The 22,339-nt window shown below is 38.7% G+C and overlaps 1 protein-coding gene and 1 pseudogene across 1 annotated transcript in view; one reads left to right on the top strand and one right to left on the bottom strand.

Annotated features, from left to right (window-relative positions):
* The first annotated feature begins 2,773 nt into the window (after positions 1-2,773).
* ELMOD1 (ELMO domain containing 1) overlaps positions 2,774-22,339 on the top strand; it is a 98,003-nt gene continuing 78,437 nt past the window's right edge. The window contains exon 1 of the mRNA XM_027082414.1: positions 2,774-2,877. The gene's annotated coding sequence lies outside the window, so the exon portion shown is untranslated. The remainder of the gene's footprint in view (positions 2,878-22,339) is intronic.
* On the bottom strand, positions 10,895-11,401 carry LOC113606980 (methyltransferase-like protein 5 pseudogene; annotated as a pseudogene).

Raw genomic sequence — 22,339 nt, 5'->3', positions numbered from 1 at the left:
ATTCATTCATTCATTTTACAATCTTTTATTGAGGATCTGTCACATATTAACTATCTGTTAAATTCTTTAATACAAGGATGAATAAGATCCTGCCCTGAGTTAAATGTTAACAGGTGGCAAGGCTGTCACTAATTGCTATGGAATATATGTGTACAAATATACTTTGGAAAAGTTGGTTCTAAGTGGTGCCAAGTCTGTCTCACATTCAGACAGTAAAAGAAACAGAGAGAAAAGCTTAAGTTATTCAGACAGTAGGTAGATCCAAACAGTCAAATGATATACAACAGAGAATAACTATTGACATAAATAGAGGACAAAGGTGGTGAGAAGGTGAGGGTTTGTGAGTGGTACATGATCTTGAAGGAGATATTTGAGATGTAGGAGATATGGGAGTCCAGGCTGAATCTGGCCATTGGAGAAATGTCGTTCCTTGAGCTTAGAAAAAAGATATAATTTGGTATGGAGATTAAACTCCCTGGGCTTCCTCCATCTCCTTTCATTCATCATATGAATTGCAGGTATCTACCTAGAGAAATTAGCTGAGGGAGTCAAATGAAAGGAGTAAAAATCATTGGCAGGGATACATGTCCATGTAGTTTGGTCGACCTAGGGCCAATATTAATATTTTTATTGATGTTTTTGAGAGAATGAATCAAGGCCTATATATTAATTTGATGAACAACACAAAGACAAAAAATACTTGACTTTTGTCCTTGGAGATTATTCATTTTTTAGGTGTTTATTGCCTATTTTCTTCAAACTAGATTCTAAGTTCCATGAGGGAAGGGACCTGTCAGTCTTGTTCATTGTTGTTTTCCCAGCACCCAGAACTGTGCCTGCACATAATAGTTGCTCAGTAAATTGTTTTACATTGATTAAACAATAGCAGTAGACTGTGATAAGTGCTGTGATACCAGTATGCACTGGTGCTCTGGCAGCAGAGCATTAACTCTGCCTTGGGGGTTGGGGAAGCTTTCAGAAAGAAGGTGGCATTTGAACTTGAAGAATGGGTAGGACTTTGTGAAGTGGAATGGAAAGAGAAGAGTCTTCCAGAAAGGTTGGAACACCATAAATAAAGGCAAAGGATTATGAAACACATGGTATGTTTGGGGGATATTGAAAAGTTTATTTTTTGAACACAGATACTTTAAAATGTACTTAGTGTCAGTGGAAAGTAAATTTCCTTCCATACAGGTATACCTTACTTTATGGAATAGTTATGAAAGAAGGACCACAGTGAAATGCAAGAAAATTAAATTACTTTAAAAAGAATTTGGAGTAAAATCCTTCTGTCATGTGGATAAACCTGCCCACAGTGAATCTCTCCTGAAAAGCTTTTCCTTCCAAAGAGGACTCATATATGGCCTTGGTCTAACTTTTTCCAAGAGGTTTATTCAGGAAGTATGAAGAAACTGGAGAGTTGAAAGAAAAGGTAATAGAGACTAATGCTTCTAAAAACAATAAAAAGCTAGAAGGATCAAGGGTTTATTATTATTTAATGTGAGGAAGGAACACAATAAATGTTCAGCATTTAAGGACTATCACTAATCTAACCTTTCATAAAAATAGTATAGTGGAGGTGGAACCTGCAGAGACTTTTATTTAGTGAACATCTACTATGGAACAGGTGCTTTGCATTCATTGCCTTACTTAATCCTCGCAAGAGTCCAGAGAGACAGGGATTACCACTCTCCATTTTATAGATGAGGTAAGAGAGGGGCAGAATAGCTGGGTAAACTACTGTGGTGGTAAATGAAACTGAAATAAAGGCCGACCATGAAGGTCATTGTCTTTCCCTACCCTATGCTGCCTCTAACTTAAGAAACATTTTCATTAGAGAGAAACATTCGTTACTAATATGAAACATAATACGAAAGAAAGGCACAGGTCTCTTGTGTGTGTGTGTGTGTGTGTGTGTGTGTGTGTGTGTGTGTGTGAAGTGAGTTCTGGTCCAAGTCCTATAGCCCCAGGCTTTGGTGTCTATAATTCATCCATTATAATCAACCCCAGGGTTAAGGTATTGTTTCTGAAACCTGATTAAAATGCAAATATGTAACCTGAGAGGACTGAGGCCATCTCTCAGTTACAAACCTAGGAGCTGGCTCTTTGAGAACTTGACCCGACTAGTCCAGTAGTCGGGAAAGGTGCGGATTGCCCCTGCATTCCTGTAGGAGAGGTCCCCAGGCACAGGAAAGCAGGTGAGGGGTGGATGTCTGGATTAGGGGAGCCACTCGGTGAGATCGCAGAGGTTGGAGCTAAGCTAAAAAACAAACTTGGCCCTCTGAACAATTCTCTGGGGAGGGAGCGAGGAGTACACCTTGCCTTCTTATTCCAGGACTCTTCGGGAATCCCATAGACAGTCTTCCGAGGTTCACCATCTTCTAGCCCACGGCTCCTCTCGGGGGTAGACCCAGGAGCAATTAAACTCTGCCAATGCAGCCTACTCCCCGCTCTCTGCCTAAGAAGCAGGGTCCGCAGATTTAACCCTTTCCCTCCAGACTCGCGCGCTCCCTCCCCCGCACCGTGTGGGCGGCTTGGCGACTGGGCATGCTCAGTCGCCGCCCGCGGTGTGCTTCCAGGGAAACCTCCGCACTCCCTACCCGGGCTGCTCTCTGTTGCCTCCTTGCCGCCGGCCTCCTGGGGTCCATCCCAGCTTGCTCTGCTCCTAGCGACCCAGATTCCTGCCCCGCCTCCGCCCCTCCCGCGCCCGCAGCCGGTGCTGCAGCCGCGGCCACCCTGGTCTAGGCTCTGCGCCGGGGACCGACCTCGTCGATCGCCGCGGTGGAGCTTGCAGCTGGAACCCTTGGGGAACGCGGAGATGGAGACCCGACTGCCGCACGCCAGGACCTGCTGAGCTTCTGCCGCCGCTAAATTCATGTGAGTAGCTGCGTCAAGAGGCGACCCTACAGGAGCGGAGGGGAGAGGGGCGAATGCCCTTGAACAGGAGAGAGGTGGCGGTGAGGACTTTTGGCACCGTGAGAGCTGCGCTGTGTATGGGGCGCAGCAGAAATGCCAAGACTGTGGGCAGAGGGGGCAGGAATGAACGTGCATACTACTTCGGTTCAGAGGCTTCGTGGTCACTCAAGACCGTCATCTGTTCTCCCATCTTGACCCCCAAAATGAACACCCGGGGGATACAGGTCTGCGCGAGAGCTGCATCCTGGCCCGGGCGCGGGTCACGTAGTAACTGAACGCCGAGGGCTCTGGAGGAGGCATGCCTGGCAGAGGCCAAAATGGGAGGTGGGGACGAAGGTAGGCCTGGCCCGGGCGAGTGGCCTGTCCAGGTCCTGAGTTCCTCTGCCCCATGGCCTTAGGCCTCTGAGGCAGTGCAGGACTTCGGATTGGCGGACCGCAGAGCTGGGGGGTCATCAGCGCTGCGAACCCAGAGGAACTGTCTGAGCGGCTGGCGCGCGGTGCCTCCTCCTACTGCCAGGTTCCCCTCACTTATTGGGGCACCTTCTTTCCTAGGCAGGTAGAATTGAACAGGCGAGTGGGGTGCCACGGCTGACAGAGCTATTAAAAGCAAAACAGTGAAGTGTGGTGGTGAGGCGTGCTGTTGTGAGTGCCTTTTTTTCCCCAAGTGTGAGTACAGAGTGCCCCTATTCACCGTGTTTCTACTCCACCTCTAAGTAGCGAGTCCGGTAACACACCTTATGAATATTTCAGGAACGACCTCGCAGGCTCGGTTGCTTCAGATCAAGTTTAATGAATATGTTTGTCAGCTTTTCTGCTCTGTACACAGGCAGGTGGAAGCCCCATGCCTCAGCTTTCCAAATCTCATCCCTTCCCTGTACCAAATAGGAAAAAGAGGCTAATAACCCCCAGTGAGCTTTAGATGGGTACCATAAATTGAGTCTGTCCTTTGGAGAGACCAGTCTTGGGCAGATATCCAGGCATTGTTCTGCATCTCTGCAGTGTGCATGTTGTGCCTGGAGCTTGACAAACCGGAGCTGCCAATATGGTGGAAAGCAGGTAATGGGTTTATGTTGGAATAAACGTCTTAATTCATTATCATCTTACAACACCAGGTAGTTAAACAGACTTAGTCATTCTCTCCCTTAAAGTTGAATATGAGATCTAGTTGAAATTTTGAAGAAGGCAAAAGTTGTATCCCTCTACACTGGGCGGCATCTATCTTTCCTAAATTCTTTCATGGAAATAAGAAAGGAACGTCTTTTCTGTAATCACTGTCAAGAACACTGAAAGAACACATTAATGTAACGAACTTTCAGGATTGGAACAAGCTGTAGGGCATCTTTCCTTACACTTTAGGGTATAACTTCCATTGCACCATCACCATTAATCAGTAAACCGACACACACAACAGTTAATATTCTAAAATGGTGCTCCTTTGCAGAAGAAACCTGCTTTTTCCTCCCTTAATGAGACAAGGTATGTCTCTAAATGACCTGTGAGGAATTCCTCTGTTGACCAAGATTTCAAGCCTCCAAGATTTACATGATGCTGAAAGAGGCAACTCTCTTCTCTTGCCAGCCCATACACAGTGAAGCTGAAGCAATTCAGTTTACAGATGTTCCACATTTAGAGAAGGCTCTTCCAAAAAAGACCCACTGCAGTTACACCACAGGCTCCACTTCCACCTGCCAGGCTGCTTCTCCCCAGCCTGTTAGTGAGGACAGTATGTCTCACTGTGCTTGATTAATGAGAAAAGGAATCCCAAAATGAAAGACATTTATTTCCCATATTGTGTTTTCAAAATTAAATTTTCAAAAAATTTTAATTATTAATACCAGGACTTAATTCAGGCATAGTAATGACTCTATGAATATCAGCTTTCCACGACATTTGGGGCAACATTACAGTATTCTTTGTGCTGAAATTATTGATAGATGGTATTAGAAGGGAATTCTATGAAATTAACAACATAAGTAAAAATTTTATATAATAAACAGCATTTCCTAAAGTATGTTACTGAGATGCTCAGAAAGTAACCCAGCTGCATTAACAGACATAAAATATGGCCAATTGAGAAGTGTGCAGAGCTTGGATACAAACATCCAGGTGCTCTAAAGAAGCATTCCTTGAGTCCTCTGAGAATTTTTAGAGTTACTGGTAGAGCTGCCAGATTCAGCAAATAAAAATACAGGCTGTTCATCAGTTAAATTCAAATTTCAGATAAGCAATGAATAATTGTTTTTAGTATAAGTATATCCCATGCACTGTTTGGGATATACTTACACCAAAAAATTTTAAATTTGTTGTTCATCTGAAATTCACTTTTGACTGAGCAGCCTGTATTTTATTTGGCAACTCTATAGTCACTGGAAATTTCTTATTCCTCTTTCTGGGGTCACTATGGTTTGAAAAAATAAAGTGGAGCAGAGATCATATGCTGTTCTGCAGGCAATCTGGGACAAGCCCAGTTTTGGTTCTAGCTATTGAAAATAACTCATGCTTAAAAGTGAGTAGTTTCAGTTCAACACAGCTCAGCTTGCTAGATTTAGTGAGAAGTGCCAAAACATACAAAGATGAGTAAGGGAAGTGGGGTGGGGGAAGGGATCTACATCATAAGATACAAGACTTGCAGGGTCCACTCTAGGAGCCTGGGAAGGACACTGAATTCTTCTGAGCAGCTCCAGTCAGGGAGTAAGATGACCGGCAGTTTTGGCAGGTCTGGCTTTGAATGAGAGTAAGATCTTATCCTGGGAGGCAAGGAAGATAGAAACCCATGGCTTTATACCTAATGGAGTGGAGCTGGAAGTTGATGGCCTCAGAGGACAGAGAAGCCTGCTGAAGATGAGGGAAGTGAGAAGGGGATTCTAAAGGACGTTACATAGTTGCTGATGGGAATGGAAGAGGGAGGTGAAAAGGGACAAGTGCAAGGATTGGTAACTGGTACTTGGGTGAATGCATCTCATTGCATTAAAAAAAAACAGTTGGTCTGCCCTTTGACTAATACCCAAAGGGCTCCTTCACTATTCTGCTACCATCCTGGTTTCCTCAGGTAAAAAAGCATCATCAAACAAATAGTTTTATTACTTTTATATAAAAGACGGTATTTAAATGTAGTATTTGAGATGCTGATCAATATTCTGTTGCTTTGGCACAGATTCCTGAAATAAGATAAGCAGATGTTTTGGTTTTAGCAAATCTGTTGCTTCAAATAGGAAAAGATACTCAATTGCAATCATTTTCTGATTTAGTCCAGCTGTCTTTAAGGAAGCATATTCTGATTATGGAAAGAATATAGATTTTACAGAAATAGCACTATGTGAAAATGACCAAATGCTTGTAGTACCAGGGAGTACCTACTGAGAAGGTTCCAAATGCAATTAATTCCAAAAAATAGCACACCACTTACATTAGTGTCTCTGAAGACCCAGTGGGTACTTTCACTATTGATCATTATAGGAATTTTCCAGGGAAGTGGAAGATCAAACCACTGCAGAAAATCTTCATTTTCTGAAGATTCCAGTTTGCCAATCTCAAGCAAATGATGATAGAGTGCCATTCTAGATAGCACTTCTGTCAACAAATCTAGTTATCTCTAGGGACCATCTTCAGAAGAGCCTCATATGTTTATCATATGTGTGGTTAAATTTCTACTTCATATTTTACAATAAGTTTTTAAAATCATAAAAATTACTCTCTGCTAAAATGTATAGTGAAGCAGTTAATTCGGAACTTTCTTATCAAATGATTATTCCTTAAAATAGAACAGAAAACACTTCTATTTCAGGTTTTTGTATTGTTCCTTTTTGTAGTGTCTGCCAAACGTGTCCTGCCTTGTAATTCTGATAGTACATGAGAAAAAGAGTGATCAAGGAAATACTGAAGTTTCTAAAATCTCAAGGCAATTAGACTATAGTTTCTATTTTCAGCGAAGTTTCATATGGATATGACTTATTGAAGAAAGCCTTACTTCAGTGATCTCTAAATGACAACTTATGCGGGCTGTCACCCAGAGAGAGCTTTAACTGAAATTGTGTGCTCAGTTCACATTCTAAGTCTTCAGTAAATACTTTGAATTTAAAGAATCTGAAGGCAGCATGTTCTTGCATCCCAGGAGCTTTTAACCCTCCAACTCACTTATGCTGACCACAAGCAAGTCTTATTTTACATCAGTTTCTGTGCTATAAAATGGAAGATATGCACATTTAAAAAGAGAATATTGTGTCAACTCCAATCATCTATGTCTATAAAATAAACATTGTGTTTTAAAGGATAAATAACTCCATTCTCAATGTAATTAGACAATTTCTATACTGTCTATGTACTCTCTATAATGTTTCAGATGCCATCAAAATAATTCACAATTTGCTGTGTTTGATTTTTTGCTTTTTTGTTACAAAGCAAGATGATTGTGGTAAATGCTTAAGGAGAGATCATTAAGCCTCTTTAAAAATTAGTTTCAAACAAGCTAATGACTGAAGATTCAAAGGTCTTTACATAGCTTTTAAACATAGTTTCCATTTTAATTATTGGGATTGGGACTTCGTTAATTAGAATGTGTGGTATAAGAGCTTATTTCAGCTGCTATAACTCTCAGTCCTATCCCTTGTATAAGTAGATTGCCATATGTTTTGAAGCTTTCATTCATGATGAAACTAATAATTTATTTATCCCACAGCTGCTTTTTGGTTTAGCAAATATCATCAATGATATCATAATCTCTGTTCCCTAATTGTTTTTTACATTACCATTTGGCATTATAAATATTTTAAGTATGAATCAGTCTCTGGAATGAATTTACTATACAAGTACATTTCTTCCTTTTCCTTCAGAAGAAGAATCAGAATGCTCTACCCTTCAGTATTTGGAAGCCAGATTTTCTGAAGAGTCTATATTCCAGTAGAACACTTACATTTTAATTTCAGATTTTCTTTGGTCTTAGAATCCATTTAAGTTAGCAAAAACCTTAAAACAGTTATTTTTAATTGAGAAGTTTTATCATACATTCTTTAAAATGGTAAACATTCATCAAAGCTGTTTCAATTAAAATATATATTATGCACATCATTAGTCAAAACAATTATAAATATATATTCACCTAACATAGGACCACCTAAATATATGTATAATGTGTATGTAGCCCAATATGTGAACCAGTACATGAAAATCAAGACATAAAATAAAAAATTTGGGTTATAGTTTTTGCTTCACTAAAGAGTTCTGTGTTGTATCAAATATTTCTTCTATTATTCCTTTCAATTATAGATAACCTACAATATTTAAAATAGAGCCAGACTCATCAAATTTTTACATCTACTCTATCCTTCTGGGACACATCTATCAATTAGACAAGTAATCTTTGTAGGTGAGATGCAGAAATGAGGTCTGGGATATGATCTAATAGCTGGATTCATCAGCTGTAACCAAAGAAAGTTTACAGGTGTGAAAGCCACATAGGAGGTGGTTTCTGTTGGCCTCCTTCAGAGCTCTTCCCTTGACCCTGACATTTCTACAATTTTATCAGTGACTCAGATATACTTAGACCATACATATATCTGGTTTGTTGATAATGCAAAGCTCTAAGAACTAGTGAATTTGAATGACAATCAGGATTAAACTTAATATACCTTAGCCCAGGCTGAAACTAAGATTATATTCAGAAAGAATAAATGTTGGCTTCATTTAGTTTCTAAAATTAGTTGCCTAAGGATAGGGAGTGGAAGTCCTACTTTAACAACAGTTTGAGTTGTAAAAATTAGTTTTAGTTCACTTGAGTATTAACCAACAGTACAGAAGAAATTAATGCTTTCTTTGGTTGGATTCATATGAAAAGATCAGAAACAGACACTATAGCGCACTGTACTGAAAGTGATGCATTTTGGGCCATCTGTCAGGGATGTAATAAGGGGGACTGGCTCATGTGAGCCTGAGTAGGATGTTGGCTCACATGACCTTAAAAGCACCTCCTAAATCAGATTATGCAGTTTAAATTGAGTTCCCAGGCACATGAATCTGCCAACGTCTAATTCAGCTTAGTAATATTTATGTAGCATATAACTATTGTACATCCTTTTCTTGATTAATAATGAATATCCTTATTCTTTTCTACTTAAAGATTATTCCATAGATAATTAATCAATCATCACTTAAAATAAATGCATCTACTTTGTGACCACCACTGGGTTTACTTAGCTAAGATCATACTTGAAATTCTTAGATGAAATGATATGTACTTTGAATAGCCACGAAGTAGGCACGTTTCCAGGTTCTAAAATAAAATTGCACAAATTAGACAAAGATGAAAGGCAAATGTATTCACTCAGTGCATTCTGTGTGTACTCTAATAGTCTGCACTGTGTTTTGGCTTTCAAAGGTATTTGTTTATAGTGTAGAGTGGACACCGATCATTCCTTTTGAACACTGCTATCTGAACCCCTTTCCCATGTTGGGGGGTGCTCTCCCACATTATGAGACAGAGGCCACTTCTCACTATAGGAGATAAAAGTGCCAGGTGCTTCCTCTCCCAGACATCCTTGCATCATAGACATGGACCCAGATGCTGCCCTAGTGGCAGATGTTTCGGTTGGCAACACCCTTGACGAGTGCTGGGGTGGGGTTGGTGGAGCCAGCTACTGAGTCCGGACCTGGTAGTGGCAGTAGAGCTGTCTTTACTGGACTGGCTTTGTGTCATCATTTTAAGCGTTATTTTTGACTACGTAACCTCTAAACCCAGTTCTCTAGCCCTCCTGGAGATTCTGTGGAATTACCTTCAGAACAAATTCCTTTCTGCTTAAACAGGCAGAGCTAGTTTCTGTTCCTTGTAATAATAATCCCTGCTGGTACAGGGCGCAAGTCCATGCTTACATTGGCATATTAGTCAGTCACTGGGACCTACTGAGTACAAAGCACTCTGAAAGGTGCAAAAGGAAATATTTATTCATTCTCTGAGCATTTCTGAAACAAGGAAACTTGCTTGGCATTTGATAGAAGGAGAGGCAAACAAAATTGGTATTTTCAAATTCGTGCTATGAGGACAAGTAGGAGAAGGTAGGGATACCACTGTCAAACTACAATGGAGGCAGATACTATGTGGATCTACTGATTGTCAAGATTGATTTAGTGTGGGGATGAAGGGTTGGGATAAGAAGGGATGCTTTTGGGGGAAAAAATTGTGTTTCATCAATTCCAAGACTCAAATTGTTTTCTTCATCTTAACATTTATGAAATTAGGAACCATTATTAGAGTGTGTCATGTTTTAATTGCCACTTTTTCTCCTCAATCCATCTAATGTATTTTACCAAATCTAAGATGTAATTGATATATATACTATTACACTTTTTACCATTAAGAAAAAAAGCTCAGTAAGTAATTACTAAAAAATGATGATACTTAACATCATACTGGGGGCTCTAGAGTAGAAGATTTAAAGAGAACCTAGGAGAATTAGATCAGTCATGGAAATGTTGTGAGTTAAACACCAAATTCCTTTTCATTGTTCTAGTAGTCTCCCAAAGCTGTTGAAGACTAATAGATTCACCTCTAACTTCTGTTGTGAACAAATTCAGGTACTAATCATTATAGCCTTGCTTGGCTATAAAATATGCCCGGTAGAGTGATTCTCAGTTTTGTGGATGGCACATTTATTTTTGATAACTTTTTTATTTGGAAATTTTCAAATATATACAAAAGTAGACAGAATAATAACATAATGGATCCTAGTATTCAATAATTATCAACTCATGATCAATGCTGTTTGGTTTCTAGCCCTACTCTCTATTCACCCAATTGTATTTTGAAGAAAATCTCAGGTGCTATACCATACCATTTGTAAATACTTCAGTATATAGCTCTAAAACACATACTCAAAATATTGTTACTACATTCCTAGAAATAAAATCTATAGTTTGTGGCACCTTTTTTAATAGACAAATTTTGTATTTATTTTAATTAGGTTTTAAGCTACCTTTTGGGGGGAGGTTTTTAAAAAGAAAACCAAGTGAGGAATACTTCAATGTCCACTGATTTCTTTTTACGAAATTTATGTGATGCTAGTAGGTCATATCACAATCCTGCAATGATGTCTATCTTGATTTTTCACTCTGAACTTTCTTTTTAATATGTTCTCTAGTTGAGGATTTGTTTAAAGAATATACTGCTGTTCTTGCCATTTCCAAAGCAATCTTCAGAAAAGTCATATCTATCCCTTTATTATTTTTATCCCAAAAGGAGGATTCATAATTACTATATCAAATGACTTGAACCATGTCAACATTTGTCAGCTCAAACTCTTCCACTTTTCTATTAAATATTTTCATCTGTGTCAAATTCAACAAACAACCTGCAGTGCGTGGCCTGGTGGGATACTGTTCTAAAGTAACTTGGGCTTCTGAAACCATCTACTTGATGCAGGTGACTTTCTAGTTCCTTGAACCTTAGTTTCTTCTTTTTTGTTTTTTTAAAGTGTGGGTTCACAGGGTTAAAGGACATTGATGGACCTCAGGAGGCTGGAAGCCCCACCATATGTGTGTCACCTTTTTTAAATTTAAGTTTTTGTTTTTAATCAGAGTAATACTTACATATCATTAAAAACATCATATAATTATACAACATAATGAAAAATAGACCTGTTGCCCAGATTTCTTTCTCAGGTATAATCACTTTAATTCTTTTAGCTGATTCTTCTGATGTGTTCCACCTTATAATCTGCTAATATTGCTATTCCTCAATATCTAAAAATATCAGATCTACTGATTTTCTACTATAAGAGTGAAGATTTAACTTTCATACCTAACTTCTCTCCCTTATATGCATTCACTTCTGTTTCCTCAGTTCTCCCATTATCACTGTTTTTGCCTAGGAGAGATCCACATGTGTCTTGGTTTGGATGGTTTTCTGAGGGATAAATCTCCTGAGGACTAGTATTCTGGCTGCCTCTGTTCTGGGAGTTGAGTGGGAGAAGGAGGCTGGATAAATCTCATGTTTATCATGTACACTTTCATTTAACCTCCTAGTATTCAGTATGACAGCTCAATCTCATTTTCTTGTTTCCAAAAGTTCAGAGCCTCTCTAGCTCAACCTCTTCAAGAGTTAATCTCACCTCTTTTGATAGAATGGAGAAGGGGTTATGCCTACTTTCATAAGGTGGGGAGGAGATCTAAGGCCTAACTAATCCTTATGAAAACTTTCAGCCAAGTTGTGGTTGACTTCATTTTACACTCCACTTTCAGAAGACCTAGGCATCCCTAACTCCTGAACATGACTGAGATTACGTACTCTAATTTGTATTGCCTTTGGGTCACTTCCCTCACTGCAGGTTTAGTCAATTAGGCTAAGTAAATTACCATTTTCCCATCTTCTTTCAGCTTCCAGAATTCTGCTGACATCTCATGTGCACTCCTGTTACCCTTAGCCTTATGGATTTATGCTTTTTGATTTCTTTACTCTTACGTTGGTGGGATTACATGTGTTTTATTTGTCATGTTTAGATGGAAGTCCATGACACAAGTTTTAAGGGCACATTTAAAAGGAATTAAAGATGTGAAATAATGTAAATGAATCAGCAATAATTATAGTGAATTAATTACTGCTTAGTAAGTGTCTCACATTGCCTATGTAAACTTCCACAATTACCATACTTGTTTTGCTTACTTCTCTTTTCTCCTTTACCCATAGTAAATTTTAATACTCTCTTAACCTAGTCATACCACCTTCTTAGCAAAATATCCTACTTAACACATACTACTGTAAATAATATGTATCCCCAGTTGTAAAGAAGAATTTCATACAATTAGTGATCAGAATTTTGTCACACATCTGTGAAGAGTCCATAGAACTGTGACATGTTGGTTAGGTACCCTTGTCTTAGAGTATAGTCCAGTTTAGTGTGACATGACTGAAATGAATTTTCACTGGAGACAGCTCAGAGCTTCTATACTGACTTCAGAAAGGGCACTAGATTCCGTGCCTGAGAACTGCTAGATTTCCCATTCCTTGTGGGCAAAGACTGTCTTACTTATTTTGTATCTCTAGTGCTTAGAAAGAACTGAACATATTAAGTGCATGATAAAGCTTACTGACTAGAATTAAGAGCTGAGGTCTTTTCCTACCAATTGGCTGTCTGTCCTTGGATAAGTCATTTGTTGGATTTGTTTGAGGCTCCAAGAGGTCACTTAGGAAAGGTATGGTGTCAGAAAAGGTTGAGAATGGAACATTGGGGAACATCTACACTTAAAAGGCAGGCAGAGGAAGAGTGTGAGATAGATGGAAAACCAGGAGAACATGGAAACATGGAAGCCAAAAGCAGGCCTTTCAAGAAGTAGCATCACATGAAATCACATCAAATAAGATAAAGATAAGAAAATGGAGCTTGGACTAGACCATGCTCTGCCTTCAACCAAACATTTATCTACTCACTCACTCATTGCGTAGATAAATGTTTATCACTCCTGAGATGTTTATGGTCAGAGCGATCTTTGTAGTATAAGGAAGTTGTCTTGAGCCCTGTGTATGTGTGAGGATGCATATGTGTGTGAATGTGAGTGGAGGGATTGTGATAGGGGAAGGAAACCAGAGCTCAGAGAGACTATGCAGGAAGGAGTTGGGAGGCTCTTTATGAGTCTAAGAAGGACATGAGTTAGTCATGTGTAATCAACCTATAACATATTGTAGAATTACTTAATTAACCTGGTTTAACCTGAATAAAAATGTTTGAGTTGGAGAGTAAGATTCTTGTGTGATTTGCTGCAGGCCATTTGTATTCTTTTTCATCAACCAATGGGTTCTTCGAAGAAACACTGTAGCCTGGAATTTGGAAATAAATGGGCTTCAATCTTACTGTATTTCATCAATTCTTCCCCCCACCCCCATCACTGAAATTGGGATGCATCATAATTTAATTAGCAACATTTTATTTTTCCTTAAAGGCACATGTCATAAAGGTACACTTTACCATTGATGGTGCTGATGAAATTCCACTGGAAAGAATCAAACAATACTCATTCAGCATACATTTATCAAGTCATGTATACCAAATCGTAGCTCTAAAGTGAGGTTAAAACTATTTTTAAAATTTGTTTTACAGCACAAATTGTTGCAGAAGCCCAATCTAAATGGTCTACTTCTCAGAAGCATTCTCAGAAGAATTCTATTATCTCATCTGTGTGATCAGAGTCAGCAGATGCCTTCAGAGCAAGATACCCTGTTTGCCTCCAGGCCCCTGTAAATATCCGAATTTGTTTGGACTTTTCTGTCAAATTTTATAGGTATATACCCTCTCTATGTTCTCATTATATGAAAGTGAAAAGTTTGCAAAAAGCATCAGGCTAGATTGGCAAAATCATATTCATTTAATTTTTATGCAAACATAAGTTTACCATTCTTTTATTGTGGTTTAATTTAGAAATTTAACTTTTAATGCTAAAAAGTTTTTAAAACTAAAACTATTATATAGTTGAGAACCTACAAAATCTAGATTGAGTATTTTTGTAGCAAATGGATTAATATTTAGATTTAGAAATTTCCTTATTCTTTTGTAGATAAAAGACAAATTTCATCAATCCTGCTCTCCCTCTCTTTGCTCCCTCCCTGAAAACAATAGATGGATGTAGGTGACCACAGTGAAAGCCAGAAAATCACTATTCCTTTAAGGTAAATCATAAACATATTTGCAGACAATCCTGAATTCTGTGGCTGGCATGGCCTCCATTGTTATAAATCACAAAAATAAACTTTGGATGAGTGTTTAATTCCTGAACAAGGAAAAAAACTTCTTAATTGTCATTTTAGTGAGTATCAGCAGAATATTTTTTCAAGTGAATCACCAGAGAAAGAGGAAAGGAGAGTTCTGGAATGTGGCCTTAGGCAGATTATTATGCATGAGCATTATACCTCTAATATGACATGCTGCATAGCATGTGTGAAATGTAAATGCATAATATGAAAGATTTTTTAATTTCTCTGGGATAGTAATTTTTTATATTGCTCTCCTCTCTCCTCATGTGCATATCTATATTAAGTAAAAAATTGCAAATTATACATGTTTCAGGTGCTCATAAATAGCCTTAGAAATTTTTCTTTCCCTTCTCCTTCCTCCCTTCCCATTCCGTTCCCTTCCCTTCTTGTTTCACATGGTAAGTCTGATTGCAGTACATCTTTTGAAGACTGAGTTCCTCATCTGTCTGTGTCTTCCTTTAACTGAAACTGTGCTTCTTAGGACTTGACAAAATAGGGAGCATGATGCAAACTTAGTCATTATCTGAATTTGCTAATTCAGAACCTGTTTATTTGCCTAATTTGAACCTGATACTTGACCCACCTGATTTAAGAAAACTGACCTCCTTGTTTTGTTCTGGGGTTGGCTCAGCCAGAGCCCAGCAACTCACATTGCAGGTGACTTACCTGCTCCTTCTTACCCACAAACCACCTGTGCCCTTCCCTGGTGTTCCCACAGAGATGTGCTTCCTGCCGAAAGGTCAGGCTTGTTTCGGAGAACTTTCTCTAATTTCTTGAACACCATCCACAGGCATTCATACATGCGGAGCATAATAGAGACTTACTGGGAACTGTGAGCTGAATTAATCATATCCTAAAACTACCCTGACTTCAATTATCTGTAAGTTTTGGCCTATATCAGAATAGTGGCCTTTCTCTTCCATTTTACCTTTTACACCTAGATATAGCTTTTGCTGAAGAAAATGTGGGAAAAGAGAAGTCTATATCTGTTTCTGCAAAAGTGTCTACCTGACTGACTAATTGAGAGAAGTCACCATTATGATTTCATTAGACTCTAGCAGGGCACAAGTACATACTATGAGACCATTTAGTAGGAAAACTAAAATTTCCACATAGGTTAAGATCATTTACTTGGAGTTTATCATTTGTCATCAGGAAATTTTTTCAGTTACTTTTAGAAAATATTTAAAGTGACATAGTATAATGAAGACACAGGATAAATGGAATTGAACCAAATTAGCCATAGGCTTTCTTATGATACCCAAAGCATCTTTTGATCAATCTTACTGTTAGGGAAGAAAACTGTAAAAGTTATTATTTATGAATCTTATGGTTTAACATGTCATTGCTTTTGTTCTTCCTTCACCTGAAACAAGAAGAATAGTTCAAACTGATAAATTAAATCAGTGACAAATAATTTTGATATTGCTGATTTTGAATTTATCATCTGCAGAGTAAAGTTGTGTGCTCCCCTCTCCCAACTGCTAAATGAATTTTTTTCACTGCTGCTAAAAAATGTTGCCCAAACTTTCTCTTTTTAATCTAGATTCTGGGGAGGGGGAGTAGAATGTGTTTTCATCTTTTGATTATCATTAATTACAGTAAGTTATATTTTGAGGTTGACCCACTTGATTGATTTTTTTCCTCCTAGATGTGTTGCAGTATGAAAAGGAAATGATAACAAGAAGCAATTAGGGAAATGTAAAGGAGAATGGAACTTATTTTGCTTTTTGATGAATATAAGAAAACTCATTCAAGTTAGTATATATCTCCTAGGTAGATTTGGAATATTTTACCAGCCATTAGATGTATTTTATGTATGGTAAAAAAAAAAAAAAAGGCAAACAAATATTGTGATCTACAAAGAGAAAGATGTAATGTATTACAGAAACTAAAACATATAGAGGTAGACTGAAAGAAAAACAAGGGAAAAAGTTGATTTAAAGACACTGTCACATGGACCAGTGACTCAAAGAATAATTTGAGGAGAATGAAATCACCACACAAATAGCAGTGTGGATCAGGAGTTTGAATTTCATTGGATTTTTCTAAACCCAAGGGAACACAAGATTTACATTGAGGGGGTGTTTTTATCAAGTTATTTCAGAAATACACTGCCAAGGATTCATATACCCTTGGAAATTAGGCCTCAAGGAAGAATGTAAAACCGTCCTTTTTTGGCTCTGTTGTATAACTTCTTTACATAAAACTTGCTTTAGAAACTTTTCAGATTAGTAGTACATTTGCTTTGAGAAAGGAAAGAGGTTAATTTTCACTGGCATGGTAACTCTTATTATTCAGGAATCCCCCAGCTAGCTTCCAAGGAATGCTTAAGTTTTGAGGTGCAGCTATACATCCAGGCCCTGGTTATCTGCAGCTCAGCATTTTCATTTGAATTGAATACACACTATTATGCCAATACAGAATTTTACCTCAGCGTTTTCCAGAGGCAGCACAGGGCAGTGATTAATAGCAATGCTTTAGGAGCCAGGCTGCTAGGGTGACCTTGAAAGGTTGCTTAATTTTTCTATACCTCAATTTTCTCAGTTGTAAAATGGAGATACTGACTATTATTCACTTCGTAGGATGACTATTAAGTGAGTTAATATAAATAAAGCTCATAGAATATTGCCTGGCAGACCCTCAAGATGGCGGAAGAGTAAGATGTGGAGATAACCTTCCTCCCTACAGATACATCAGAAATACATGTACATGTGGAACAACTCCTAGAACACCTACTGAACACTGGCAGTGGACCTCAGACTTCCCAAAAGGCAAGAAACTCCCCATGTACCTGGGTAGGGTAAAAGAAAAAAGGAAAAACAGAGACAAAGTAATAGGGAAAGGACCTGCACCTTGGAGAAGGAGCTGTGAAGGAGAAGGTTCCACACACTAGGAAGCCCCTTCACTGGCAGAGATGGCATGGGGCAGGGGGGAAGCTTTGGAGCCATGGAGGAGAGTGCAGCAATAGGGGTGCAGAGGGTAAAGCAGAGAGATTTCCGCACAGAAGATAGGTGCTGACCAGCACTCACCAGCCTGAGAGGCTTGTCTGCTCACCTGCCAGGGGCAGGTGGGGGCTGGAGCTGAGGCTCCGCTTCGGATGTCAGATCCCAGGGAGAGGACTGGGGTTGGCTGCGTGAACACAGCCTGAGGCGGCTAGTGCACCACAGCTAGCTGGAAGGGAGTCTGGGAGAAAGTCTGGAACTGCCTAAGGATCAAGAGACCATTGTTTCGGGGCGTGCGAGGAGAGGAGATTCAGAGCACCACCTAAGCGAGCTCCAAAGATGGGCGCGAGCCACGGCTATCAGTGTGGACAACACAGACGGGCATGAAATGCTAAGGCAGCTGTTGCAGCCACCAAGAAGCCTGTGTGCAAGCACAGGTCGCTATCCACACCCAAGAGCCTGTGCAGCCCGCCACTGCCAGGGTCCCGTGATACAAGGGCAACTTCCCTGGGAGAACACATGGCATGCCTCAGTCTGGTGCAACGTCATGCCAGCCACTGCCGCCACAGGCTTGCCCTGCATTCCGTACCCCCTCCCTCCCCCCACCTGAGTGAGCCAGGTCAGCTGCTACTTTAACCCCATCCTGTCTGAGCAAAGAAGAGATGCCCTTAGGCGACCTACATGCAGAGGTGGGACCAAATCCAAAGCTGAACCCCAGGAGCTGTGTGAACAAAGAAGAGAAAGGGAAATTTCTCCCAACAGCCTCAGGAACAGTGGATTAAATCTCCACAATCAACTTGATGTACCCTGCATCTGTGGAATATCTGAATAGGCAACGAATCATCCCAAAATTGAGGCAGTGGACTTTGGGAGCAACTGTAGACTTGGGGTTTTCTTTCTGCATCTAATTTGTTTCTGGTTTTATGTTTATCTTAGTTTAGTACTTAGAGTTAATTATCATTGGTAGATTTGTTTATTGATTTGGTTGCTCTCTTCCTGTTTTTTTTAATATATATATATTTTTTCCTTTTCTCTTTTTGTGAGTGTGGATCTGTATGCTTCTTTGTGTGATTTTGTCTGTATAACTTTGCTTTTACCATTTGTCCTAGGGTTCTATCTGTCTGATTGTTTTTTTTCAGTATAGTTTTTAGCACTTGTTATCATTGGTGGATTTATTTTTTGGTTTGGTTGCTTGTTCTTTCTTTTTTTATGACTTTTTAATTTTTAATAATATTTTTAAATTTTAATAACTATATTTTATTTTATTTATTTTTTCTTTCTTTATTTATTTTCTCCCTTTTCTTCTGAGCCGTGTGGCTGACAGAGTCTTGGTGCTTTGGCCAGGTGTCAGGCCTGCGCCTCTGAGGTGGAAGAGTCAAATTCAGAGCATTGGTCCACCAGAAGCCTCCTGGCTCCACATAATATCAAATGGCAAAAGCTCTCCCAGAGATCTACATCTCAATGCAAGACCCAGCTCCACTCAATGATCAGCAAATTACAGTGCTGGACAACCTATGCCAAGACAGGAACACAACCCCACCCATTAGTAGAGAGGATGCCTAAAATCATAATAAGGTCACAGACACCCCAAAACACACCACCAGATGTGGTCTTGCCCACCAGAAGGATAAGACGCAGTGTCATCCACCAGAACACAGGCACCAGTCCCCTCCACCAGGAAGCCTACACAAGCCACTGAACTAAAGAACTAAACTTAACCAAAGGGGACAGACACCAAAAATAATGGGAACTATGAACTTGCAGCCTGCAGAAAGGAGACCACAAAAACAGTAAGTTAAGCAAAATGAGAAGACAGAGAAACATGCAGCAGATGAAGGAGCAAGGTAAAAACCCACCAGACCAAACAAATGAAGAGGAAATAGGCAGTCTACCTGAAAAGAATTCAGAGTAGTGATAGTAAAGATGATTCAAAATCTTGGAAATAGAATAGAGAAAATACAAGAAACATTTAACAAAGACTTAGAAGAACTAAAGACCAAAAAACAATGATGAAAAACAACACAATAAATGGAACTAAAAATTCTCTAAATGGAATCAATAGCAGAATAAGTGAAGCAGAAGAATGGATAACTGACAGGGAAGATAAAATAATGGAAATAACTACTGCAGAGCAGAATAAAGAAAAAAGAATGAAAAGAATTGAGGACAATCTCAGACCTCTGGGACAACATTAAATGCACCAACATTCGAATTATAGGGGACCCAGAAGAAGAAGAAAAAAAGAAAGGGACTGAGAAAATATTTGAAGAGATTATACTTGAAAACATCCCTAATATAGGAAAGGAAATAGTCAATCAACTCCAGGAAGCTCAGAGAGTCCCATACCAGATAAATCTAAGGAGAAACACACCAAGACAAATATTAGTCAAACTATCAAAAATTCAATACAATGAAAAGATATTAAAAATGGCAAGGGAAAACAACAAATAACATACAAGGGAATCCCCATAAGGTTAACAGCTGAACTTTCAGCAGAAACTGCAAGCCTGAAGGGAGTGGCAAGACATATTTAAACTGATGAAAGGGAAGAACCTACAACCAAAATTATTCTACCCAGCAAAGATCTCATTCAGATTCGATGGAGAAATTAAAACCTTTACAGACAAGCAAAAGTAAGAGAATTCAACACCACCAAACCAGCTTTACACAAATGCTAAAGGAACTTCTCTAGGCAAGAAACACAAGAGAAGGAAAAGACCTACAATAACAAACCCAAAACAATTAAGAAAATGGTAATAGGAACACACGTATTGATAACTACCTTAAATGTAAATGGATTAAATGCTCCAACCAAAAGATATAGACAGGCTGAATGGATACAAAAAAAGGACACGTATATATGCTGTTTACAACAGGGCCGCTTCAGACCTAGAGACACATACAGACTGAAAGTGAGGGGATGGAAAAAGATATTCCATGCAAATGGAAATCAAAAGAAAGCTGAAGTAGCAATTTTCATATCACACAAAATACACTTTAAAATAAAGACTATTACAAGAGACAAAGGACACTACATAATGATCAAAGGATCAAGCCAAGAAGGTATAACAATCGTAAATATTTATGAACTCAATATAGGAGCAGCTCCATACGTAAGGCAAATGCTAACAGCCATAAAAGGGGATATCAACAGTAACACAGTCATAATAGGGGACTATAACATCCCATTTTCACCACTGGATAGATCATCCAAAATGAAAATAAATAAGGGAACACAAGCTTTAAATGATACATTAAACAAGATGGACTTAATTGATATTTATATGACATTCCATCCAAAAACAACAGAATACACTTTCTTCTCAAGTGCTTATGGAACATTCTCCAGGATAGATCATATCTTGGGTCACAAATCAAGCCTTGGTAAATTTAAGAAAATTGAAATCGTATCATGTATCTTTTCTGACCACAGCGCTATGAGACTAGATATCAATTACAGGAAAAAATATGTAAAAAATACAAACACATGGAGGCTAAACAATACACTACTGAATAACCAAGAGATCACTGAAGAAATCAAAGAGGAAATAAAAAAATACCTAGAAACAAATGACAGTGAAAACACGACGACCCAAAACCTGTGGGATGCAACAAAAGCAGTTCTAAGAGGGAAGTTTATAGCAATACAATCCTACCCCAAGAACAAGAAACATCTTAAATAAAACAACCTAACCTTACACCTAAAGCAATTAGACAAAGAAGAACAAAAAAACCCCAAAGTTAGCAAAAGGAAAGAAATCATAAAAATCAGATCAGAAATAAATGAAAAAGAAATGAAGGAAACAATAGCAAAGATCAAAAAAACTAAAAGCTGGTTCTTTCAGAACATAAGCAAAATTGATAAACCATTAGCCAGACTCATCAAGAAAATGAGAAGACTCAAATCAATAGAATTAGAAATGAAAAAGGAGAAGTAACAACTGACACTGCAGAAATACAAAGGATCATTAGAGATTACTACAAGCAACTATATACCTGTAAAATGGACAACCTGGAAGAAATGGACAAATTGTTAGAAAAACACAAACTTCTGAGATGAACCAGGAAGAAATAGAAAATATAAACAGACCAATCACAAACACTGAAATTGAGACTGTGACTAAAAATTTTCCAACAAACAAAAGCCGAGGACCAGATTGCTTCACAGGTGAATTCTATCAAACATTTAGAGCAGAGCTAACACCTATCCTTCTCAAACTCTTCCAAAATATAGCAGAGGGGGGAACACTCCCAAACTCATTCTATGAGGCCACCATCACCCTGATACCAGAACGAGACAAAGATGTCACAAAGAGGGAAAACTACAGGCCAATATCACTGATGAACATAGATGCAAAAATCCTCAACAAAATACTAGCAAACAAAATCCAACAGCACATTAAAAGGATCATACACCATGTTTAAGTGGGGTTTATCCCAGATTGCAAGGATTCTTCAATATATGCAAATCAATCAATGTGATACACCTTATTAACAAATTGAAGGATAAAAACCATATGATCATCTCAATAGATGCAGAAAAATATTTCAACAAATTTCAACACCCATTTGTGATAAAAACCTTCCAGAAAGTAGGCATAGAGGAAAGTTACCTCAACATAATAAAGGTCATATATGACAAACCCACAGCCAACATCATTCTCAATGGTGAGAAATTGAAACCATTTCCTCTAAGATCAGGAACAACACAGGGCTGTCCACTCTCACCACTGTTATTCAACATAGTTTT

Source organism: Aethalodelphis obliquidens, unplaced genomic scaffold (genome assembly GCF_003676395.1).
Source record: "Aethalodelphis obliquidens isolate GAN/ISIS:26980383/991018 unplaced genomic scaffold, ASM367639v1 scaffold46, whole genome shotgun sequence".
NCBI lineage: Eukaryota > Metazoa > Chordata > Mammalia > Artiodactyla > Delphinidae > Aethalodelphis > Aethalodelphis obliquidens.
This window is presented reverse-complemented; position numbering and strand designations above follow the sequence as displayed.